Source organism: Phocoena phocoena, chromosome X (assembly GCF_963924675.1).
Source record: "Phocoena phocoena chromosome X, mPhoPho1.1, whole genome shotgun sequence".
NCBI lineage: Eukaryota > Metazoa > Chordata > Mammalia > Artiodactyla > Phocoenidae > Phocoena > Phocoena phocoena.
The window spans coordinates 34,063,778-34,090,523 of record NC_089240.1 but is presented as its reverse complement, the minus strand read 5'-3'; the positions used below and the strand labels follow the sequence as shown (position 1 = coordinate 34,090,523).

General features: G+C 46.0%; 1 protein-coding gene across 1 annotated transcript in view; it reads right to left on the bottom strand.

The window, feature by feature from the left end:
* The window catches only part of TSPAN7 (tetraspanin 7), a 136,333-nt gene that overhangs the window by 25,718 nt on the left and 83,869 nt on the right, over nt 1–26,746 (bottom strand). The window lies entirely within an intron of this gene.

The window sequence follows — 26,746 nt, the reverse complement described above, 5'->3', positions numbered from 1 at the left end:
GAGCTTGCGTGCCACAACTACTGAAGCCCGCACGCCTAGAGCCCGTGCGCCACAACAAGAGAAGCCACCGCAGTGAGAAGCCCGCACACCGCAACGAAGAGTAGCCCCCGTTCGCGGCAACTAGAGAAAGCCTGCGCGCGGCAACAAAGACCCAACGCAGCCATAAATTAATTAATCAATTAATTCAGTCAATCAATCAATCCTAATACAGGTCTGAGAGCCTTCCCAGATCTGGTCTGGGAGCTGCTGCTCAACGCAGAGCTGGGCGTGACTCCAGTAGGAATGTCAGCCGCCCTCTCTTCAATGGCATGTGTGTATGTGGAATATTTTAAAGACATCCTACGTGATGTTCTCAAGAACAAGGTGATCTTCTTTAACTGTCACGACGAAAATCTCTACAAAAGCAAAATACTGAAACTATATTTGAATCCCTATTGATGTGCTGCCTTACTTACAATATTTTATTCACTATAAAACAACAGAATCTGAATAGTGCCTGGAATTCGCTGTACTACAATTTGTCAAGTCGCGCTGATTGGCCCGAAGGAAATCCCCACAGTGTGTCTGCACCATAGAGCCTTGCATCACTCGGGCCCTTACTTCAGGGCATAGACTTGGGGCTGCGTGCCATGCCTGACTCTCCATCCCCTGCAGGCCACACACCCCAGGAGCCTTAGCTGCTGAAGCCAGTGGCCGACTTTGTGTCTCTAGCTCCCCAGCCCGTCTCTCCCTCAGTTTACCAACAGCTGAGCAGCTCATTCGAACTGACATCCCTCCAGCTGCCACCACTTCTGACATCTTATGAGGCTCGAAAAACGCTTGGATGTCCAAGGAAGCCCTTCCCCAGTTTCTCCCACCCTATCCCCCGATGCCCCACACCAAATGCCTCAGCTCCCTGTGCAGCCTGCCCATTCAAGTGAGGAGGCAAATAAAAAAGACTGACAGAAGAAAGGATAAAGATGTGGCTATATGTACACAACGGAATATTACTCAGCCATAAAAAGAATGAAATAATGCCATTTGCAGCAACGTGGATGGACCTGGAGATTATCATACTAAGTGAAGTAAGTCAGACAGAGGAAGACAAATGTCATATGATATCGCTTACATGTGGAGTCTAGAGATGATACAAATGAACTTATTTACAAAACAGAAACAGACTGACAGATATAGAAAGCAAACTTATGATACCAAAGGGGAAAATGGGGGATAAATTAGGAGTTTGGGATTAACAGATACATACCACTATATATAAAATAAACAACAAGGACCTACTGTATAACACAGGGAACTATATTCAATTATCTTGTAATAACCAATAATGGAAGAGAATGTAAGAAAATGATTATTTATATATATGTAAACAAAAAAAAAGTGAGGAGGCAGGATGAGAAACTGGTGAAAACCTGTATGACACAAATCAATACCCGCCTCTCCAAGGTTTCCCCTGTCAGTCAGCAAACACACTGTTCCTTAATGTCCGTACGTGAACACATACCACTGCAAGAGGAAGCAAATGGCTGGGTCAGTGGAGATGCCTAGGAGCTTCTCTCTGTACAATTCCTTCTGCAGTTTGGAGCCATCAGGCTCCACCATCAGATTGTTTCTCTGTGCAGGAAAAAGAACAGACCCTCCACCCTTCCCCATATCAGCCGAGAGTGGGCTCCACCGGTTTGGGGGATGGGATCAGTGGAAGCAACAAGAGCTTCGTGAAACTCCCCTACCCCCATCCCGATAGCCTCCCTACTTTGTAGAACCATCACCATGAAAGACAGAATTAAAAGCTTTAATGTAGAAAAAGGTCGAGGAACTTGTGCTACTTTTATAAGGCAAAGGTGAAGGAATGTGATGCAGTCTTGAGGAGAAAGTGTTTGACACTAATATTTGGGAGAAAGTGGCCCAGTGGAGGTCTACCGCCTTTGAAAAGTCAAAATGGGCACGGCCTTAGTGAGTTAGGAAAACCAAGAATGCGTTTGTTGCCAAGAGTTCCAAGTCCTGTACTGACACCTGGTGGTTGCTAAAGAAAGTACCTTCCTTGAACACCTCGGCCATACTCCTCCAAATGGAAACAAAATGCTTTTCCTCCACTAAAATCGAAATTTAAGATTCAACTCTCTACTCATTAGGGGTAAGAATGCAGTGAACATTAGGTAGAAAGGACAGCGCTTGAGCTATCTTATTACTCAACACTTTAGCACAGTGCCGGGCACAGAGTAAAGGCTTAATATTCATTGACAAATACATTTCATTCCTCTGGGTCTTAGACCTCTATTTTATAAAACAGGGTCTTTCACATGCCAAATACTAACAAAACTTCTCCATCAGGTAAATACTGAGAGGTAACTTAACATGAAACCAAAGAGAATCTTTCTCCCCTACTTCCCTCTCTGGCATTAACTGCCTAAAGGTGTAAATATTACAATGTAAGTGTACTGAACAAAACCAAAAAATTTAGTGAAACTACTCATTGTTTAGGCCGAATATGTCTCATCCAGACACTTGCGATTTCATATGACTGCCCCCAAAGATTCAGTAACCTTTCAGACATACACTGAGTAGCTGCATTCTATACTCTACTAGTGTCAGTCATTATTGGAACACAATGGCTTTTTTTTTTTTTACATCTTTATCGGAGTATAATTGCTTTGCAATGGTGTGTTCGTTTCTGCTTTATAACAAAGTGAATCAGTTATACACATACGTATGTTCCCATATCTCTTCCCTCTTGCGTCTCCCTCCCTCCCACCCTCCCTATCCCACCCCTCTAGGTGGTCACAAAGCACCGAGCTGATCTCCCTGGGAACACAACGGCTTTAATGAAAGTGTCTATTACTCACCAAGTATAAGAGTCCGATATTATATTTCTGTCACCAGTGATTTCATGAAGTTCGCTTACGACCCTAACAAAGATTATATGCAGTACGTCGAAGTTAACACAAATCCTGCTTTTAAGGCAAACATTAACGTTTTTATTCCTTTTCTTTCAAAAAATAATTTCTGCAAACGCAGTCATTGCTTTGTGTATAAAACCTCTCCTCATGGAAAGTACAAAGCCTATGATATCAACTTGTTGGAACGTTCATATAATGTAAATTACACAAATCTTTTTTTTTTTTTTGCCAAAAGACTGTTTTTGCAGACCTCCCAGGGTGCCTCTTAAAGATTGCCAGTGGGTGCAAACAAACACAACATTGTGGGCACCATATCGCTTGGGGAAAAAGCCACCCAATGTTTTGACCTTGACCAACTCAGACATCCTCTGAGGAACTCCTGCTCTGAATGAGGTAGAGACTGGGATAGACCAGCCTCTCCCAGCACCTGGGTGCCAGGAATCTAAAAACCAGCCAGAGAGGAAAGTCCTTCTCCAATGCAGCCCAGACCCACGTCTTTAGCCTCATCTTCCTCACTGGTCTTTGTCAACTCTGTGTACTTCCAGGAAAACGGAGTCGTCCTCGGTGCACTTCCTGTACTTGACTGCTTCTCAGCCTTTGCTCGTGATGATCCTCTGACCTAGAACCCTTACCCTTCCTATCACTACCTGTCTGCATCCTAAACTCTTAGGGTACCCTGGACGCCCTCCTCCCAGCCTCCTTAAACAGAACTTACTTGGAAATATGCCATCATCGTGCTGTACCCCATCCCCCTCCCATGCACGTCCAGGACTGTGAGCCCCTCAAAAGCAGGAGCTCCGGGCTTTGTGTACAGTCAACGCCCGGTCCGTGTCTGCCGCATGGATGAAATAAACAGACGACGGAGGAAAAGCTTGGGCCGCGGTGCACCCTGAAGTGAGGAAAGCCATATTTCGTGGTGGTACGGGTGGTGGACTCGGGGTGAGTCTTGGAAGAAATTGCCAGGCAGTTGGAGGAAAAAAACTACAAGCAAAGGGCTGAAGCGCCACAAAACACGATAAACAAGTACTTATTCACATTTTCCCGCTATAATAATGCTTCTCACCAAGGATAAGGAACATACAAAGACAAGCCAAAGACAAAAGTCATTGTGGTCTGCAGGATTTTTTTTTCTTGGTTCCTGTTAACACACACAGCAACACTCACCCCTACGTGTGCCTCGATGAGTACCCACAGAGTGCAAAGTAAAGGACAGGTTCTCTTCACCTCTCTCTTCTGCTCTGGGGTGCAATGAATGAGTGGGTTCAGAGCTCGCCAAAGCAATTTTGCGTCTCAGATCTTCAGAGACCTCAAATTCCGAAATCAAGCAGTGTGTCCCCGATTTTGGCTTTCTCATGGAAGTTTTGCTTCCTTCTCGGAAGAACCAATTAGCAAGCAGCCAACAGTGTGGCCAAGGAGGGGACAGATCAGGGCCCGTAGGTAAACCACGCAAGCGGCCTGGTGAAGGCCCTGCCACCTTACAGGCTCCCGCCTCAACCACAAGCCAGGAGGGCAGGCCTGGCGCCCACCAGCAGCAGCCAGGCTAAGTCTCTTGGTCTCTTGAACTCCCAGCATCTCATGGTGGCTTGACATTTTCTGCATGCTTGCAACACAGCTCGAAATATATGGGGTCACTGCTCCTTCCCCTGGGTCCCGACGCACACACTACTTTGTGTGTGCCCTCCAAGAGTGGAGACTCTGTTTCCCCCAGTCCTGTCGAAGTCCTGCATCAAATCCCGCTAGCCTTCAAAGTCTGATTCTCTGGGAATTTCTCCTCCCGTTGCCGGACCCCCAGGTTGGGAAGCCTGATGGGAGTCTCAGAACCTTCACTCCAGTGGGTGCACCTCTGTGGTATAAGTGTTCTCCAGTTTGTGAGTCACCCACCCAGCGGTTATGGGATTTGATTTTACTGTGATGGCGCCCCTCCTACCATCTCACTGTGGCTTCTCCTTTGTCTTTGGATGTGGGGTATCTTTTTTGGTGGGTTCCAGTGTCTTCCTTTCGATGGCTGTTCAGCAGTTGGTTGTGGTTCCGGTGCTCTCGCAAGAGGCAGTGAGACCACGTCCTTCTACTCCATCTTGAACCAATCTCTTAGTCTAAAGACTTGAAAATGTGTTAATAAACAGCAGCTTATCTGATTGTAGGATAAACCACTGACTCTGTAGCCTTTTTTAAGATTCCACATGTAAGTGATATCATATGATATTTGTCTTTCTCTCTCTGACTTCACTCAGTATGACAATCTCTAGGTCCATCCATGTTGCTGCAAATGGCATTATTTCATTCCTTTTTATAGCTCAGTAATATTCCATTGTATATATGTACCACATCCTCTTTATCCATTCCCCAGAGGCATTTTCTTGAGCCCACAAGAAAATGTGGGAGTGCACTCAGACCACAGACCTTCTGATTAAACTGTAGCCACTCCTCTTGTGCCCATGAAAGGCTGTGCCAGGTTTGGGTCTGACAGAATAAAGCCCACATATATTTTTTTTCTTTAACTACATAATATACTAAATAGGAATCTGTGGCATCATTAGGATAACGTGCAGACGTTCATGTAGAAAGTGGGGCTCATGAGCCATGTATTATGAAACTAAGGGCAAACAAAGATTACAGAAAATCGAATTATAGAAGCACAAGCTATCTAGAAGATGCACTCTTCCCTAAGAAGTTATATGGGATAGAAAACACAGGATCTAAAACCAGCTGAAAGGAACATGCAGAAAAAACTGTAGGCAGGAATCTCAGCTAGACAGCCATTTTAGGTGAAAGCTACAATTCAATTATCCTAGAGGTTTACAGGTTGATTCGCTCTCAGCAACTACACTGAGATATTGAGAAATGTTCTTCCCCCATTCCAGATGATTCTATAACTCGGGGAAAAAATGCCTGACACAGAAACTCTATACACACCATCAATAATTAAAATATTAGCTCGGTGCTTTGTGACAGCCTGGAGGGGTGGGATGGGGAGAGTGGGAGGGAGGGAGACGCAAGAGGGAAGACATATGGGAACATATGCATATGTATAGCTGATTCACTTTGTTATAAAGCAGAAACTAACACACCATTGTAAAGCAATTATACCCCAATAAAGATGTTTAAAAAAAAATAGAGGCCCTTGGAAGTTAGATTTTAAGAGGAAAAGTAGCCGACAGACCATGCTTTCAGCTCGTATCTTACAGGAGCGTGTGTGCTGAGGTGACGGCAGGGGAGAGCCAGTCTTTGCAGTGTTCTGACCTGATTTTAGAGACATGGATAAAGCAACCAGAAGGTAGAGAAATCAGCAGCTTCCATAATCTCATGGTCTTCTCTTTAAACTTGAAGAAGTAACAGTGTGAATCTGTCATAGTTACAACTTACAATTTTATTATGAATTGTTTGTGTAAATGCTTAATGTTTTAAAATAGACTAAGAACCAGGATTTATTGGGGTTTTTCAGTGGGCTTGAGAACTCACTCCAGATGAGTGGCAGAAAGGGATTCAGCATATTTAAAAGGCAGGTGAATGGAAGAGCTCTGGGCTGGGGGCTAGAATACCAGCGTTTCAGTTGTAGTTTTGTCATTAATAAGCTGTGTGACTTTGGGCAGGTCACCTAACCTTTCTGGGCTTCAGTTCCCCCTTCAGGAAGATCAGGAGGTAGAAAAACCTGATTTCCAGTGCTTCCTCCAGCAATGACATTCTGATAGAACAAATCTGAATTTCAAACTTGACATGCTTATTCCCTCTGAAATATATTTATAGATGTGCCATTGGGCAAATAAGCACCGGGAAGTTTATTAGGTCCTCCCTGTGACTGACAAACTGTCAGCAGTGGGAATAGGAAAGTCAGCTCATTTCTGGACTCGAGACCACTGTTCTGCCAGCTTTCCAAGGTGACAAGTGGTTGCTGGGAAAGAGAAAGGGGGTCATGCATTGCACTTGTACCCAGACATCTAAAAAAACATAAGTTCACTGGCATATCAACAAGCTTTACTTTTTATATGAAGATGACACTGTCATCTTAAGAGCAGTAAGACATATGCTTTGCGCTGTTTCTTTCTAGGCAAGTATGTTAGCCAATTCAACCCCTTTGCTCTGTCATTTTTATGTCGATATGTGCGTGGGTGCATGCGTATATGTGCAGAAGAGGACACACATTCCATGGTGGGGAGGTTAGTGGTATCATTAAAAAGATTTAGGGAAGTTGAGAAGAGGAAGAGAGAGTATTGAGATGCTCTTAAATGCTGACTTCTTAAAACTGAGTTTGAGAACCAACAGGAAACCCAAAGACCATCTGGTCCAGGTTCTGTTTTCTGTTGTGTTTGAGGCAGGAAAAAGCCACAGAGGTAACAGGTTCAGAAGGCAGTTGTGGATGTGGGACTGGAGTTCGGGAGCAAGTCTGAGCTGCAGGCGAGGGCTGAGGCCAGAAGTGACAGCAAGGGAGGACCGTGTCTCAGGAAGTGGAAGCAGAGAACAGTGGGAAGGATGAGGGCTATAGCTTGAGGCAGGTGGGCACTACAATGCGGGAGGACAATGCTGGAAGACGGGAACCGTGAGGAGACACAGAACAGAGTGGACACATCTGTGAAGGTAGCAGCTAACGGAAGAAGTGGAAGACATGGAAGAAAGATACTTTTTTCTCCTCTAAAGAGAAAACAAAGGGAAACAAAACACCAGCACAGTTCCCTGACCCCAGGTGCGCCCATGAGCAGACATGGCACTCTTTCTTTATGTACCCAGTAAAGCCTGCCGAGATTTTGTGTTTAAATATCATTTCATCCTATAGCCAATTCATAGAATTCAAGTTCCAGGAGCTAGGTCATGAGCCTGGTGTGATATGTCACAAATGCTAGGTTCTATTTGGATTTTATCAGTGACCATATAGCCAGGGTCTGAAGTGTAGATTGTCTTACAGATCAGAGATGCTTGTGAAATATGAAAAGGGATTTGAACAGCAAGATGAAAAGTCAGGAATTCCAGCTCTGGCTGTGGACTCATCAAAGGCTCTTCCTTCACTTGTGTAGTGAAGCAGCTGATCATTTCATAGGGAATGGCTGCAGGGATGTTGTCAGTCCAGCAAACAACGCTTCCTTCTCCCAGATGTCTTAAATATGCCTCCACCATCTTGAACCAGTCATGTTGCCTTAGTTCTTCATCTGTGAAATGACTGGACTGACCCCAGTGATGTCTACAGGAGTCCTTCCCAGCTAAAGTTTTACATGTTTCTTTGAGTTGCCCAGAGGTCCTCAGAGGGGCCAAGATCAAGCCCAACTGTTAGCTAGGGTGCAGACCACACTGGTCAATAGCTTTTACCAGGGGCCAGTGCTGGCTGGGCTTTGTGCTCAGCCTGGGGGAGTCGAGCTGGGGAGTGGCTCGTGCAGCTGGCTGGCTGGAGACCAAATCATCTCTAATGTCCTAGAGGCCCAGGAAGTGATGGAAATGGATCAATACGGTGACAGTACTTTCTGAATTAAAAACTGGGTCTGAATACTGTAGAGACATCTGAAATAGGCCTATCACAGAAAATCAGGGCTGCGCAGCTGCTAAAATCATAATACAGACCACTTTATCAAAGTGACAGACCACTTAAAAAACTCAACCCCTTCAAATGCAGCCTAAGCCTAAGCTGTTGAATAATTCCATTATTCAACAAAGGGTCACAGGAAATTTCCAAACATGTTATCAGGGCCTCTGACTATCCCACTAGGAAATGAGAGAGAATGGGCAGCCCTGAGTTAGTTTCACATTTCCTGGATGTTATTCTAAAAGATTCTGGACTTTAGGTCTCCTCCTTCTTTTTTTTTTTTTTTTTTTTTTTTTTTTTTTTTTTTTTTTTTTCAGTACGCGGGCCTCTCACTGTTGTGGCCTCTCCCGTTGCGGAGCACAGGCTCCAGACACACAGGCTCAGCGGCCATGGCTCACGGGCCCAGCCGCTCCACGGCACGTGGGATCTTCCCGGACCGGGGCACGAACCCTTGTCCCCTGCATCGGCAGGCGGACTCTCAACCACTGCACCACCAGGGAAGCCCCTAGGTCTCCTCCCTCTTAAACAAATCCCTAAAGAAAGGCCCCAGAATTTAAAAAAAAAAAATTCCTCCATGTTTATTAGCACATTGAGAAACATTCTATATTATATCAGGGAGAAATTTTAAGGGCAGCTTTTCCTGAGCCTCTTGGCATTGCTTTTCATTTGTAAGTATTGTTGAGTTCTCCTTGAAAATGTTTGAAACAGGACTTAGGTTTTGATTTACACTGGTAGAAAGCGTCTTACTCTGACTCCTGGTCTCCAGGAGTGTGTAAAACGAAGAAGTGAGCAAACCAGAGGTTAAGACTGTCTGGATGTAGTTCACACCTCTGGTTTCACTGATGACCCAGATATTTAAATAGATGGCATAAAGGTGAACGCCTATTAGGAACTGGGACCAGCAAAGCCACTTACAAGGAGATTTATGTACTTAGAAATCAGGATCGGCTGTAGTGGCTAAAGTGAGAGAAGCTCAATGTTTGGGGGATTTCCTCTATGGCACGCCTCTTCCGTGGAACCCCCAAGTTGAGCTCACTCATATTTAAAAGCCACTGGACCAGTTCACACACACAAAGGCGGATGAGTGGCCGGAGCCCCAAGCCTTAGCCTCCCTAACAGGGGCCGACTAACTGAAGGAAGAGCTGTGGGGAGAAACCACTTCCCTTACTTCCATTCCTCAGATGACCTAAGACTGGATCAGCGCTCTGAAAAGATGGATCAAATTCCACGCTAAGGGGCTTCCCTGGTGGCGCAGTGGTTGAGAGTCCGCCTGCCGATGCAGGGGACACGGGTTCGTTCCCCGGTCCGGGAAGATCCCACATGCCGCGGAGCGGCTGGGCCCGTGAGCCATGGCCGCTGAGCCTGCGCGTCCGGAGCCTGTGCTCCGCAATGGGAGAGGCCACAACAGTGAGAGGCCCGCATACCGCAAAAAAAAAAAAAAAAAAAAAAAATTCCACGCTAATAAGAAAAGATATTTTAAGAGAAGTTCAAGTCAGGGTAAGCTTATAAACAAGAGGTACAACTCTATTACTGATGCATGTTGACAGACAGTCTGTGCTGACCACGCGTTTATCTTGCCCTGTATTGTTAACTGTGTGTCCATCAAGATTTGAAGGGTCTTGTGGGAGGAAATAAGGTCCTTTACTTCCTTTGTCTCCACCAAAGCCTCACCCACATCCTGTGCCTGATTTTCCCAGGCAACGTGTCATTCACACATTCTGTCCTGACGCCCGTTTAAGTAGAATCAGCGCTTGTCTGACTATGAGCCCCAATTTTTAATTTGAAAGCCAGTCACTGTGTCTAGGGTGAGCACACAGTGGGAGCTCAGTAGACGCACGATGGACCTGAGTGGTGATCGCTTCTTTAAAGCCAGCTCCCTTACAGTGGCCGTGGCCTTGGGAGTTACTGCATGGGAATGAACCTGGATAAACTAGTCCTAACAATGACTCCATAAACATGACCTGGAATGCCAATCTGACAGAGCAGCACATGTCTCTCAGGATTATGTTGTTGAACAGATTTAGCTCTGGGAGTTCCATTATTTTCAAAAGGGAAAATGTTCTTTGCATAATTTCTATATGGGATCATCATCTTCAAAACACCTACATATATACATATACCTTATACATACATGTGTAAAGGAAACAGAAGCTGGAACTCAGACGGTGAAGAAATCCCTGAAAGCCGGTGCTCTGTCTGGCTACGTGTTGATGGGGGATGAGGGGGTGGGGTGTTTGGAGGAACTCATGCCTCTTTGCAGGTGAAACTGGAGCTGATAAGACACCATGCCAGAGGACCTATTATTAAATGAGTAAAAAAATAATCTGTGGAAGAAACGTGCATGCGGTATTCAATAACAAGATTCTTACATGAACAGTGAGGTGGTGGTGTCCTTTCAGTGGTCCTAACTTTCTCCTGAGACGATTTATGGGGGGAAAAAACCCACTTCTATTAGCGATTTAATTAACTTTCAACATTCAAATATCTACACTGCACACATATGTGATACTGCCACCAAATAAGACACACAGGGAAACTTCGGAAGTCTAATATTGGCAGGGTATTGTGGGGAAAAACATCAACTTTAGGTAACACATGTTCTTGGCCAAATAAACAAAAACAAAAGTCATCTCAGAAAGGCACAAAGAAGACACTTCGCCATCTCTACCACTATTACCCAGGCTAAGCCGCCATCTCTGTCATCTCTCTCTGCCTCCACCATTGACCCCATGCCCTCTTCTCAACCCAGCAGTCAGGGCGATCTGTTCAAACATATGTCCAATAATAGTACTCCTTTGCTCAAAGCTCTTCCACACATTCCCTCTTTCAGACCAAAGCCAATGTTCTCGCACTGGCCTGCAAGGCCCTACTCGACCTGCATCCCTTGCTAGTTCCTCTCATGGGCCCTCCACTGGCTCCCCTTGTGCTTACCAGGCTCTAGCTTCACAGGCCTCTTCGCAGCCCCCCAACCACTCTTGGCCTAGTTTCTGCCTCAGGGACTTTGCACTTGCTCTTCCCTCTGCCCGGACTTCAAAGATCTCTCATTTCTTCAAGTCTCTGCTCCTCCATGGGCCCTTCCCTGATGACCCTCTTTAAAACTTGAACCCTGCCCCTCCAGCATTCCTTACTCCCTCCCTTCCCTGCTTTATTTTCCTCCACTGCACTTATCACCTTCGAACACTATTTAATTTACTTTCTTTCTTTTTTTTTTTTTTTTTGGCTGTAACACGTGGCATGCGGGATCTTAGTTCCCTGACCAGGGATCAAACCCATGTCCCCCTGCAGTGGAAGCACGGAGTCCTAACTGTTGGACTTCCAGGGAAGTCCCTTAATTTACTTTCTTAGTCTGTCTCCCCAAAATGAATGTGAACTCTGCGAGGTGGAGAATTTGGCCTGTTTTACTGATGTAGCCCCAGAGCCAAGACAAATGCCCACTCATAGTAGGTGCTCAGTAAATAGTTGTTAAGTGATTGAGTACCAGATGACAGGCAGGTGAGCAAGGGTGAGCTTCAGAGGCCATGAGATCCATCAGCACCAGCGCTGCACTAAGCAAGCCAAATGGTGGACCTGACTCTTACAAGGCCCAGGCCGTTGCACTGAGATAAAAACCTAGTCTTTGGCCAATTCGCTTCTTATCCAGCACATTGCTTCATAAAGTGTCTGCTTTTGACCACAAGGGGGACTAAATGCGAAAGGATGGAATAGTTCCGTCTAATCCATCACCACTAATGGAAACGTAATTCGAAGCTCTAACATCCTGTAACTCCATGAGGTCTATAATTGATGGTTAGGAGTCGAGAGAATGAGCAGTGCTTATACCAGCAAGAGTTTTCTCTCTTTTAAAAAATGTACCACGGCAGGGGGCGGGGGCAGTGGGCACTTACCATGTGCTAGGCACCGATGCTAAGTGCTTTAATGCTTTGTCTAGCTCTATCCTCCTAATCAGCCTACGAAATTTGCCTGAGGTCATCACCAGTAAGCGGCAGAACAGGTACTCAAGGCCCTAGCCCTCAACCACCGCCTTGGTTTCTGGCATGGATGCAAGCTGGATTCTCAACCCTGAGAAGCTGGCTGCCACAATTAAAAACTAAAATCTGCAGGCATGGTCTCTAATTTATTTCTCTAAAAATGCTATCCATTATCTCTCCCGATTCCAGCAGGAAAATCTATAGAAAGGGACACATGTTCTGCTCCGAGCAACAGCTTGATACTTTAAGAACCAGGAATGAGAATAAATATTCTGATGTATATATTGGGATGGGCCAGAAGTGTTAACTATCACAAATGTCCGACACAAGCCTACAAGAGGACCAATCTGAAGAATCAGTAAAGCCTGACATGCAAACAGAAAACTGTAGCATGTTCTGGGGAAAGTTTAGGCAACTAAGGAAATCTGGGTTTGGCCCTGAGAAGAGGGATGAGAGGCCATGGCTGATATATATGAGGAGAACCCACTCTGAAGCTGCGGAGTCATCTGACTTTCAAAGTAGGTCTGACCCAAAGCAATGGGCTGAGTCACCAGCTGAGGCAGTGGCATCGTATCTGCCTGCCCCACAGCTCAGAAGGGGGATGCAATCAGTCCTTCGCCAACTAAGGGCACAGTCCGGAAACACAGTTAACCGTGTGCGTACGGGCCTGTGATAAACGGCATTTGCTGAGCAGTACTGGGCTCTCTATATGCTTTGTCACGTTTATTCTTCATCTGTTTTGCAGATGAAAAACAGGCTTTGAAAACTGAGGCTTTGAAAGGTTCAGCAACGTGCTCAAAGCCACAAAGCTAATAAACGGTACAGCCCGGAGATAAATTCATCTCTGTCCTACCCCAAGGCCGTTTCCCCACCATCATGATCTCTGCTCCCTGTGGCAGTGTGAGCAAAGTGGGGCAGCTCTTGGAGCTGGGGTCCTCTTTGCCCAATATTACCCAGTCCCTGGCCCTCCCCCCTCTCCCCCGTGTCCCCTACTGGGCACGCTCCAGTGGGTGAATGGGGTCGCACTCCAGAAGATTACTGATACACCACTGGTGTGGAGCTCAGAATGCATTTTCTTTTGGAAACAGTGTTAGACGTGGTGCCTGTGTTTCTAGGCCAGTCCTCAAAGGTCTATATTTAAGCCAGTGATGGGGAAAGTTATAGGGAAACAGACTGTTGTCTAGATACAAGGAAGAACTTTCTAATAGTAGGCGTTGCCTAAAATGAACGTGTGACAACAGAGGGTAAGCAGCTTTCTGGGCATTCCCGCAGGGTCTCTGGAGGCAAGCATGAGGCAGAAGTCCTACGGATGGGAAGCCAGCAGGAAAGGCAGAATTGCCTGAAAAGTCATTCTGAGCCTGACTAGTACCCTGGAAGCCTCGTGCTTTTCCCGGCCAGTTATCTCCCTGGATTTTCATACATGAATGAATAGGACCTTCAGCAATGCAGAAACCAGGGCAACCATTTTCCCAGACTCCAAGCAACATTTCCTTTGATCTCCAAAAGGAAATGCTAGGTCACATAATTTTGTCACACGAAGAGCAAGAGAAATACTTGCTCAGTGAAATGACGTCACAATTAAAATGAGCTGTGCTCTTTTTTTTTGCGGTACGCGGGCCTCTCACTGTTGTGGCCTCTCCCGTTGCGGAGCACAGGCTCCTGACGCGCAGGCTCAGCGGCCATGGCTCACGGGTCCAGCCGCTCTGCGGCATGTGGGATCTTCCCAGACCGGGGCACGGACCAACGTCCCCTGCATCGGCAGGCGGACTCTCAACCACTGCGCCACCAGGGAAGCCCGAGCTGTGTTCTTTAAAAGGAGGAAATGGCACTTGAAGGAATGTTTGCTCTATTATTCTAATCCCTCCATTTTCCCCAGGCAAATGCGTACACTCTCCACCATTTCTCAGCTAGACTCAGAAAGGCTGGCTGGCTTTCAGCATCAGTGAACGTGGTTAAAGATAAACGTACAGGGCTTCCCTGGTGGCGCAGTGGTTAAGAATCCACCTGCCAATGCAGCGGACACGGGTTCGAGCCCTGGTCCGGGAAGATTCCACATGCCGCGGAGCAACGAAGCCCGTGCGCGACAACTACTGAGCCTGCGCTCTAGAGCCCGCGAGCCACAACTACTGAAGCCCGTGCGCCTGGAGGCCGTGCTCCGCAACAAGAGAAGCCACTGCAATGAGAAGCCCATGCACCGCAACAAAGAGTAGCCCCCGCTCGCCGCAACTAGAGAAAGCTCGCGTGCAACAACGAAGACCCAATGCAGCCAAAAGAAGTAAATTAATTAATTTTTTTTTAATGCTTAAAAGGGGCTTCCCTGGTGGCGCAGTGGTTGAGAGTCCGCCTGCCGATGTGGGGGACGCGGGTTCGTGCCCCGGTCCGGGAGGATCCCACGTGCCGCGGAGCGGCTGGGCCCGTGAGCCATGGCCGCTGAGCCTGCGCGTCAGGAGCCTGTGCTCCGCAACGGGAGAGGCCACAACAGTGAGAGGCCCGCGTACCGCAAAAAAAAAAAAAAAAAATCTTAGAAAAAAAACTGTAAAAAAGATAAATGTATAAAAGCTACAGAGGCAACCTTCATATTCTTCACATAGAGACAAAGATTCTTTTGAAAACCTGACATACATTGAAACTAAAAAAAGAGTCTAATAAGGTGCTATTAGTAACGGTATACTGCACCAGAAATCAGTTCTAAAACAAGTACATAGCTCCTCAGAAGAACTGTGCGATTAGGACTTGGTTATGGAGACAAATACAGCTCCACTTTTTACCCCCAGTGTGACACAGCTGTCACAGCTGAGCTCACCCCTGCATGGCGCACGCTGCTTCTATCTGCTCGGCCCCCCTGCCCCATTGCTGTCCAGCCAGGTCCTACGTGCCCTTCAAACACAACTGAATTGCCCTTTCCACCAAGAGGCCTTCCCTGGTGCTCCAAGACAGTAATCATTTCCTTAACGTGCTTAGGATTTGCCACCTATGTCTTATGAATGGCATTTTAGCTCGCACCCTAAGCCTTGTGAACACCTTACTGCATCCCCGGGGACGCCCTCCCGCTGAAGGGGAGGAGCCGTGAGCAGGCTAGCTGGTCAGCCTCACTGTAAATACTATGGACTGTGTAGCATCAGCATATCCTGCTGGCGACCAAGCCACTGGCTCTTGAGGGAGCCCCGTTTCTAGTCCAACCATAGATGAGTCCCTCATGGGACTCTGTTATTAGCTATATGAATCCCATGGCATCTAGCGCTTGCTTTTGATGACTAAACACGATCAGAGAGAGTGCTTTGATAGCATGCGCCTCATGGAGGACACATCAACAGGCACCCGATCTTGGCCCCTGAGGTTGCTGAGCGGGCCTGGGATGAGCGACATGGGTGGGGGAGCTTGACAGACTGGAGACACACCAGCAATCAGGTGTGGCACCTGCATTAAAGGCTGTTGCGTTGTTTCCATGTTGTGCTTAGAAACAAATACGACTGCCGTGGGCTCTGGCAAATAAGTTCAGAAAAGTACAACTTGGTCACCAGGCGCCTCCAACGCAGGGGCCACTAATGTAAGTCCCCTCCTTCCCTGACAGTCACCATCTACTTATTTTTAAAAATAGTCTTCCCAGCAAAAAGCAGAAATTCTTCCCCACTGACGACAGCATTGGTGGAAAGTGACTGCAAGGAACGTGAAGGGGCCAGACGAGCCGAGCCCCCCTGTGTTCCACACAAGCTAATGACCAAGAACATGCTTTCCTGGGCACGGGGGAAGCCGCCAGACCTTCTCATATGTTGGCACTCCGCGGCAAGAGCCATCGAAGTCCTGGCACACACTGTGAGTGACTGACTTGCTGCCAGGGTAGACCCAGCAGGCACCACGGGTACACTCTGATCTCTGAAATCAACGGCTATCGTTATTCTTGCTAAACTCTTCTTCCAGCTCATTTGGTCTTGGGTTGTTCAGCCAGAAAGTATTGCGACCCTGGATTGCGTGGCTGCAGGGAAGAGCCATAGCAGCCACCTGGAGCAAAAGGGGGGTTTCCTGAGGGTCATGGGCACCTTGCAGTGGGCAGCACAAGTAGCTGGCAGCTCCAGGGACAGGTGCCGGGGGGGGCACCCTTTCCCTCCCCTAGAAGCAAGGGCTCTGGGATGTACCTCCCTTGCACACTGGCCGCAGTCTGGATCTCTCTACACAGTGACAAAAGCCCCCCCCCCCCCATGAGAGCACCTGCCAATTCAAACATCCAACAGAGGCTGACGGACAGCCTTGGACGCTGACTTCAAATTCACGGAGGAGACGATCCGAGGGGGGCCCATGTCAGGTCAGGTGACCTCTCTGATACAATCGGCTGTGATGGGGGAAGTACCAAGTCCCTATGCCTCATCTTATCCACAAGAGCTAGGAGAACAGCTCAGAAAAAGCTGTAAGCAGGGCCACGCGCTGATCGGCTTGGCCCTCCCTTTCCTCCTGGAACAAAGGAGAGGGGCTGTGAAGCGGGCTACCTGCTCAGCCTCACTTTAGCCACTCTACAGTCTGTGCAGCACGAGAACATTCTGGGGGAAGACCAAGTCCCTGCCTCTTGAGAGCACCGTCACCAATACAAGCCTTTGTCCAGAAGAGGCCCTGGGGGAACCCCAGGTGGGCGGCCAGACCCAGCTTACAGGAGCGGAAGTCCTGGCCTCCTAACTGGGGCCCTCGGGGGCAGGGTGAGGCACTGGCAACTCCCAGGAGGTCAGATCCTTCCCTCAGCTCCTCCCCCAAAATGCGGCTCAGGCCCTTGAACACATCTGAGGCCCTGCGCCAAGCGACCTCAAATAAATGAACATGCTCCACACTGTGCCTTTGGCCACATTGGGTTAAACACCAGCCCTCTTCTGACTTGCCAGCTCAGCGGACAGTGGCTTCTACCACTGCAGCAGGGATGCCACCGACATGAGGATGAGGGCTTGGGAGAGAAATGGGTAAACTATGGACAATACAGTACAGGAAGAGGTGTCCCACTGTGTCACAATCTGTTAACCATTTGTGGAGGGGCAAGAGCCTGAGGACCACGTACATATGAAACAAACACCTTCCAAAATGCTAGAGGGTATTAATTTTTTTTTGAGGGTATTAATTTTTTAAAATTTAATGATACAGTAAAAAAATTTAATGATATAGTCTCTCTTTTTTCCTTTATAGGTAGTTCGGCACTTGTTTATTCTGGCCCTTGTGGCCATTTTGGGGGTGACGGGGGTGCAGGCCACAAGAGCCCACAGGGACAGGGGTCTCGTGCCCTCTGTGGCTGCTGCCTGAGTGTCCCGGGAGGGTCAGGGCAAGGACGCAGGGAGCCCCTGGGTTCTGCCCGTGATGCAGTCTGGGCGCTGTTCTGGAAGGGTTGGTTTCCGCTGCTCCAGGGGTCTAAGAAGGGGGGGATAATATAGTTTAAAAAAAAATAAGGCAAACAGGTCTGGGATTGCACCAGGGGCCCGCGTTACACCATGGGGATAACATAATATTGGTATCTGTTGATTCTTCAGTCATTTAAATTTCAGGAGCCTACAAAATGGATTAAAGACCTAAATGTAAGGCCAGACACTATCAAACTCTTAGAGGAAAACATAGGCAGAACACTCTATGACATAAATCACAGCAAGACCCTTTTTGACCCACCTCCTAGAGAAATGGAAATAAAAACAAAAAAAACCAAATGGGACCTAATGAAACTTCAAAGCTTTTGCACAGCAAAGGAAACCATAAACAAGACGAAAAGACAACCCTCAGAATGGGAGAAAATATTTGCAAATGAAGCAACTGACAAAGGATTAATCTCCAAGATTTATAAGCAGCTCATGCAGCTCAATAACGAAAAAACAAACAACCCAATCCAAAAATGGCAGAAGACCTAAATAGACATTTCTCCAAAGAAGATATACAGACTGCCAACAAACACATGAGAGAATGCTCAACATCATTAGTCATTATAGAAATGCAAATCAAAACTACAATGAGATATCACCTCACACCAGTCAGAATGGCCATCATCAAAAAATCTAGAAACAGTAAATGCTGGAGACGGTGTGGAGAAAAGGGAACCCTCTTGCACTGTTGGTGGGAATGTGAACTGGTACAGCCACTGTGGAGAACAGTATGGAGGTTCCTTAAAAAACTACAAATAGAACTACCATATGACCCAGCAATCCCACTACTGGGCATATACCCTGAGCAAACCATAATTCAAAAAGAGTCATGAACCAAAATGTTCATTGCAGCTCTATTTACAATAGCCGGGAGATGGAAACAACCTAAGTGTCCGTCATCGGATGAATGGATAAAGAAGATGTGGCACATATATACAATGGAATATTACTCAGCCATAAAAAGAAACGAAATTGAGCTATTTGTAATGAGGTGGATAGACCTAGAGTCTGTCATGCAGAGTGAAGGAAGTCAGAAAGAGAGAGACAAGTACCGTATGCTAACACATATATATGGAATTTAAGAAAAAATGTCATGAAGAACCTAGGGGTAAGACAGGAATAAAGACACAGACCTACTAGAGAATGGACTTGAGGATATGGGGAGGGGGAAGGGTGAGCTGTGACAATGCGAGAGAGAGGCATGGACATGTATACACTACCAAACGTAAGGTAGATAGCTAGCGGGAAGCAGCCGCATAGCACAGGGAGATCAGCTCGGTGCTTTGTGACCGCCTGGAGGGGTGGGATAGGGAGGGTGGGAGGGAGGGACACGCAAGCGGGAAGAGATATGGGAACATATGTATATATAACTGATTCATTTTGTTGTAAAGCAAAAACCAACACACAATTGTAAAGCAATTATACTCCAATAAAGATGTTCTAAAAAAATGACAATGATGAGGACAAAAAAAAAATTCAGGAGCCTAAAATAACCTACAGTGATAGTTATCGTAAGAGTGATTACCCATGGAGGGGATAATGGATGACAGGCTGACAGGAGGGGGCACAAGGAGATGATGGAGATGATCTTTATCTGGATTGAGGTGTGTTTTGAGAGAGAACCGGAAAACACAAGCAGAAAAAGAATGAGTGAAGAAATGTTATTATATAATCATTAGAGACAGCAGGAGGAAGAAAATGGCTCTTGGATTTTATGTAACAAGTAACATTAAAATATCATCTCACATCTGTAATGTGCTTTCTAGTTTATAAAGTATTTTCATTCAGAAAATTCCATTTAATACAATAACCCTGTGAAGTCCACACAATCCACATGCCTGTTTGCAAGATGAAGATGCAGGTTCAGAGAATATTAAATGTTAACCGAAGGCCCGTGTTCTGTAAGTGACCAAGACAGAAGTAAAAGCTAATGCCCTGGCTCACGGGCCGGGTCCTTTGGATTATACCACGTTAGGAACTTTGATAAACCAGCTTGCCTGATACTTAGTTTAATTCATTTTGTTTTGTGTATCCGACTTGTGCCTGACCTGCTTCTCCAAACTGTAAGTGCCCCTGAAAAGTGAGTTTATTAACATCACCCAAATGTGCAGGAATCAAGGTTGACAATCTGCCGCAAACCTCAGGACTCCATCTGAGCCTGAAATCCAGTGTCGAGGGCTCTTCAGTAATCAAACCCTGAGAATAAAGACCCCAAATCAAAGGGTTCAAAGAAAACCTATTCAATGAACACTGCTACAGTTACGTCACTTCACAGACTGTGGTTTTGATCTGCCTTGAAACTTTATGTGTCCACCTTGTCATTTTTCTTTTGTCATTCCTCATAATTTTTTTCTCCTTTTTTATACTGAAGTGTAGTCGATTTACAATATCGTGTTAGTTTCAGGTGTACAACACAGTGATTCAGTTATACGTGTGTGTGTGTGTGTGTGTGTGTGTGTGTGTGTGTGTGTGTATATTCCTTTTCAGATTCTTTTCCCTTGTAGGTCATTACAAAATATCGAGTAGAGTTCCCTGTGCTACACAGTAGGTCCCTGTCGGTTATCTATTTTATATATAGTAGTGTGTATATGTCAATCCCAACGTCTTGTCATCTTAATAGCATGAAAGCAGTGGAGGTCAGGAACTGAACCACTGTGTTTTACATTTCCAGTAGCCCCCAGTATGGTGCCCTACTTACAGCACCCATTGAAGCAAAATGCTTGTTTTCTCAGTAGATTTGGTACCTTCTGGGATTTAATAGTGTTAAAAACAGAATCCTGTGACACAAAATTCCGTATCACAGAAATGTACTTCGGTAAAACTCAGGACAAATGTACTATGATGGTTTGTGGATTGACTGCATGTGTTCTATCCCTTTCATCCAAGTGGGGGAATAATTTATACAGCGTAACCAAAGGTCCCTAGCTAGCAAAACCAACCTGTCGAAACTCTTATGTTAAGAACAGCAGTGAGGATAATTTTTCAAATGTTTGCATTTCCAACTGAGTGTCATTAGAAGAAAATCTCTAGTCAGGACAGCCCTTTCCAAACTTCAGGGCCTATCTTCTCCCCTGGAGCACCCTTAACTCTCTCCGAAGGTCAGATGGCTCTCAGGCTGAGTTATTTTTAAGATACACACCAGTGCTGTTCTTTCTAACTGGGGCGCAGGGGAATGTCAGTGACCTCAGTGAAGGACTCTAAGCTGCGACAACCTGCTCTCCCATGGGTACCCATCTCCAGCAACCTGAAGATACAAATATCCCAGATGTAAAGATGAAAGCAATGTGTGTGCCTGCTCTCTCTCTGAAAGGTGGAATTTTAAAAATCAAGTAACACCCCAAATCGCTTCCATGCAATTTTTAAAATTTAGGGACATTTCACTCCACGGAAATGTATACAATTACAGCACATACATCACATCATTATGTGCTCGAACTGTGAAGCCACTGGAGCTTCTTACCTTTTAAACTTATACTCCTTTTGGCAGGCACAGAAAAGCCCATGCCCTCCTTTTAAGACGATCTGGAATTTCAAAAACTCTTCCAAGCAATGGTAAGTGTGAACTCCTTTTCTCCAGCTCCACCCGTCTCTCTCACCTGGTTTCGGACATCTCCTGTTGAGGACTCCCATTTTACACACACCTATCCCTCCCAAACCTTCCACTCTAATCCACTGCCACCTCGAGGAAAGAGTAAAAACAAATGCCATCTTCACAAAATCCCACAGTTCTACGTGTTCACTTGTATGAGCCAAATGGCCAAACAATTTACTAGTGAAGTCCAGAGCCACATCCCACTGGCCGCAAATCCTGCAACTTCTCCTTTGCTCAGTGAACATGCAATCCAAATGATATTATAGCAAAAGCTCTGCGGTTCTGTATCTATATTCTTTGCCAGAAGACTTTCCCCAAAGTTTTAATACCCTTACAGGCCTCATTCGAAATGCACCATCTATGGCTAGATTAAAGATCATAGTTTTAAGCCACGTGAGCTGTTTGTAAATTCTGGAGACTAATCCCTTGTCGGTCACATCATTTGCAAATACTTTTTCCCATTCTGTGGGCTGTCATTTTGTCTTGTTTATGGTATCCTTTGCTGTGCAAAAGCTTTTGAGTTTAATTATGTCCCATTTGTTTATTTTTGGTTTTATTTCCATTGCTCTGGGAGGCGATCGTAAAAGATATTGCTGTGATTTATGTCAGACAGTGTTCTGCCAACATGTGGTACATGTACATGCTGGAATATTACTCAGCCATAAAAAAGAAGGAAATACTGCCATGTGCACCAGCATGGCTGGACCTAGAGGTTGTCATACGGAGTGAAGTCAGACAGACAAAGAGAAATATCGTATGATATCGCTTATATGTGGAATCTAAAATAAATAATCAAATGAACTTAATTTACAAAACAGAAACAGACTCACAGACTTAGAAAAGGAACTTATGGTTATAGGGAGGGGGAAGGATGGCGGGAAGGGATAGTTAGGGAGTTTGGGATTGACATGTACACACTGCTACACTTAAAATAGATAACCAACAAGGACATACTCCACAGCACAGGGAACTCTGCTCAATGTTATGTGACAACCTAAATGAGAAAAGAATTTGATAAAGAATAGATACATGTATATGTATAACTGAATCACTTTACTGTACACCTGAGACTAATACAACATTGTTAATCAACTCAACTCCGGTATAAAATAAAAAGTTAAAATAAAATAAAACAAAATTTTTTAAAAAGACCATAGCTTTAAGTCTGTCTGACCAATAAAAGTCTGGAACTTGTCAGGCCAGTAACTCGCTGCCAGGTGACTGACACACGGTACTCTAACTTGAACAAAAATTGGGCAGACACCAAAAAATACAACCCTATGCTTACAAGTTCTTCATGTGTACAATGGTTCTACTCTACTATTTTGTAAGGTTGATGAGTGGTTGAAATAGATAATATATCTAACGTGCCCAGCAGCCATTCAGGCCTGATAAGCAGGAAATGTTAGACAAAAATCACGGCCATCCCATTGTTATTCTATTATTAATACTGATATTATTAAGCTCTTCCAAATATTTCCGCAGCCATGAACGCTACCGAGAACCTGTACTGCCTAGAATCCTTTTATGTTCTGAATTGCCTCTTGGAAGAGTCTTTCATTCTGTTAAGCATCTAGACAGTTATGAACCCAGAAGCCTGCTCTGGCTTTTAGGAAAAATAAACCATATGGTTTTGCAGCTGGAGAATACCCATCTCCTCACTTTCTGCACAGCCATTTCTGTGCAAAAGGCTTGTTTTCATTCATTTTCAAGTCTGTGCTAACAAGTTGTTCTAACCTGCACTCTAGGAAGAGGCATGAAGCCTGGCAGCTCCTTCACCTGCAGGTCTGCCTTGGGATTCGTCTGTGGGGACCCTGGTCAAGGGGGTGAGGCCCAGCCAGGCGGCAGGGGGCTTCTAGGGCAGCAGGACCAAAAGCTCCTGGGAACCAGCAAGGGCTCCAACGATGTCTCCTCCTCACCCCCAGCCACCTCAGGAGATTCCACACATCACAGGAGCAATGAGCTGCCTGACTGGGTTCAACCTGGGACTGTCAGAGGATGAGTGCAGATGAGTGGGGTGAGTTCACTACACAGTACTGAGGTCGTGACGCTTCCTAAACCCCCACTGGGTACCACATTAGAGGTCACCTACTGTGACTTCCCTGGCGGTCCAGTGGGTAAGACTCCACGCTCCCCAATGCAGGGGGCCCGGGTTCGAGCCCTGGTCGGGGAACTAGATCCCACATGCTGCAACTAAAGATCCCGCGTGCCGCAGCTAAGATACAGAGCGGCCAAATAAATATTAAAAAAAAAAAAAAAAAGAAGTCACCTACTGTCAGCAGGGAAAGAGTGAGAGGCAGGAGGAAGCAGTGGCCACGAGAACAGGCTCAGGGGCAGCCTTCCCAGGTTAGAATAATCGTGTCTACACCACTTACCATCTGAGAGATCTTTCGCAAGTTACCCAAGTGGGTGGCAAGTTACCCGTGGGATCAGGGATGACGGTACCTCCTTGGCAGGGCTGATGGGAGGATTAAGTGAGTAAAGATGTGTAGAGCACTTGGCATACAGGGGGTGGGGAGGTGTAAAAGAGTTTCTGGAGAACATGGGTAGATTTATCAGGACTGTTTCTAGTGATAATAATTAATTTACTCTGAAACTCAAAAATCATTAAGAAATTGCAAAAGACATAATTAAAAAGGCCACTTGTCAAATTACTGAAAGACCAAGCTACGGCATACCGTATGAAGATGTCTTTCGATGTTAGTGTGACTCTTCCCCATTCCCAATCACTGTCGAGCAGTCACAGAAGGCTGCAAAAAGAGATTATACATCACAGAACACCACCAGAATAACAGTGCCACTGCTTCTTAAACTCAAGGTCAGAAGCATTAGCACTTCTCAGCAAAATGATCCCCCAAACAGGCGAGTCAGAATCATTTGAACCTACACATCACCCTCCTGAATCAAAATCTCTCTCCTGCGCATAGTTTACTGAGGTCAGCACATTCACTGGAGCCATACATCCTACGCTGAGAGCAAAACTCATACCACTGGAGCGAGAGAAGCACACAGCATTCCTGGGGTGCTGTGAACCCTGGCGAGTTACCTCACTGGTCGCTTACAGCAAAGATACCAGCCTTTCTGCCCTTACTTCTAATCTTTCATTCATTACCACAAAAGCAAAGCTGGTTTAAATTTCCAATTTTCCCTCCTTAATCTTCGCTTTGTCCCCTCGTCACCAAGTTCTTTCGTCTCACACATGGCTTCCATCCTGACAATTTTGCTTTCCTTAGTAAAACCGGGAACACTCTAGTTTAGTATGGGCTTAAATCTCAACCCCACATTTTAGTATGAAGTCCTTTCTCCTGAGTCTTAGCAATCAACCACATTGCTGAAAATGCCCCCCACCTCGTGATCTTTTTTGCATGTTCTTTTGCAATTGTTTGAGCAAACAGCCTCAACTCTATACCTTTGCTCGTACATTCTCTCCAACCTGAAAAGCACTCCTTCCCACCTATCAATATTCTACCCATCCTTTGAAGCCCAACTTGGGTCATGTTTTCTCCTAGGATTTAAATCCCCTACATTTAAATCTGACCTTTCGGGCTTCCCTGGTGGCGCAGTGGTTGAGAGTCCGCCTACCGATGCAGGGGACACGGGTTTGTGCCCCGGTCCGGGAAGATCCCACGTGCCGCGGAGCGGCTGGGCCCGTGAGCCATGGCCGCTGAGCCTGCGCGTCCGGAGCCTGTGCTCCGCAACGGGAGAGGCCACAACAGTGAGAGGCCCGCGTACCGCAAAAAATAAAAAAATCTGACCTTTCAAAAAATACCCAACCAACTGCAGCTCCCTACAAACCATCATGCCATTTTGTGTCTTTGCTCATTTTCTGTCTAGACATCCCCTGGACATTTTAAAGACCCTGTGGTAAGGACCACATCGTACAACTTTCCCCGACCTGCACTCTACCCTTTTCTAGAAGAGGTTCTCTTCCCCTTCTGTACTGCTCTTCAGCATCACTCACATAGCAATGCCATGTACCAGGAACTCTTATTTGTGTGTGTGTGTGTGTGTGTGTGTGTGTGTGTGTATCAGCTTGGTTAATCCTGATAACAATCCCACCTCCCATGAGGTAGATACTATTACTACTACTCGTGTTACAGATGAGGAAATGGAGGCACAGCGAGGTTAAATACGCTTCCCAAGATCGCCTGATCAGTAGGTGGCAGAGTCAAGATCTGAGCCCAAGCAGCATCATTGCAGTTTAAGCTTTCATGGCTTCCCTCCAGCTGCCTACTCTTGTATCTGTTTCCATTACATGATTACACTACAACTTAATCATTTACAGGTACACTTTCTCAGTAGAGGAAGGCTTCCTTAGCTTAGAGGTGGTATCTTATTGAACCTTTTATACTCTCAATGTTTGCTGCACTGAAGCCAACACCCTAGATCACAAAGACCACTGTGGTTGCACTTACAGTGAGATGATCCTTCTTTCTTCATTTGTTTTGTGTTTTAGGTCTTAGCTCTCCAAATGGATGATAGCTAGAAAATACAGACAACCTCCCACCACAGTACTCCGCACAGCGATGAGCAAAGCTCGATTGTCCTGTAAATATTCACAGAGAGATTGGGTGGCTTTTCCCCCCATGATGGGATTGTCCACCTGCTCTTACTCGACATCATTCTGCCGACTTCTTTAATCAGTTGCCATGAATCCTAAGTCTAGTCTTGAGCTGTCCTTGCCACAGCTGCCCAATTTAATGGTCCTATACAACCTCGAGATGTGTTCCCTTTAATCCCCAGGCCTCACTGCAGACACAGTGGAAGACAAGTTACAAATTCACTCTTGCAAAACGAATGCACACACCAGAGCGTGCCAGAGAGAGAACAAAAGAAACTGCTAATGGCTTTCAGGAAACAAAATAGGACAAATCTCTACCGTAATAGGAGGAGGACTCTTCATACCCAGTGGAAATCAGTATCTTATACTTTGTAATGAAAATTAAGGGGCAGTAGCCCATGAGGTGGCAGCTCATGGAGATGGACCTCACAAATCCCAAGATAAAATGGTAAGAGGACTTTCCCAAAGTCTACAGGAGAGTATCCAGGGGAAAGGCATTCCTTCTTTGCTTTTCCATTCCCTTTTTAACCTCTCCTTTCACATCCTATCTCTGCCATTTTGGGTCTATAAAATGGAGATAATATCTGCCCCATGGGGAAATGCTCTGAAACAAAATGGAAAAGTCCACCAAGGAGATGGCATCACAGAGAGAGCTCTGCTGTTGGGTTGAGCTGGCCAGAGGGCTGCTGCCTCCTTCGGAGAGGGTTTTTGGACTCCTTTCCTCATAGTTAACTCTGTCAATGTCACCCTGAAGGTAAAAATAAGCCAGAACCTGGATAAAGCAAATTAACAATGAAAGTACAGGCCTTCACAAGGGCACTTGCCTCACTAGGTTCTTCCAATTTTCTTT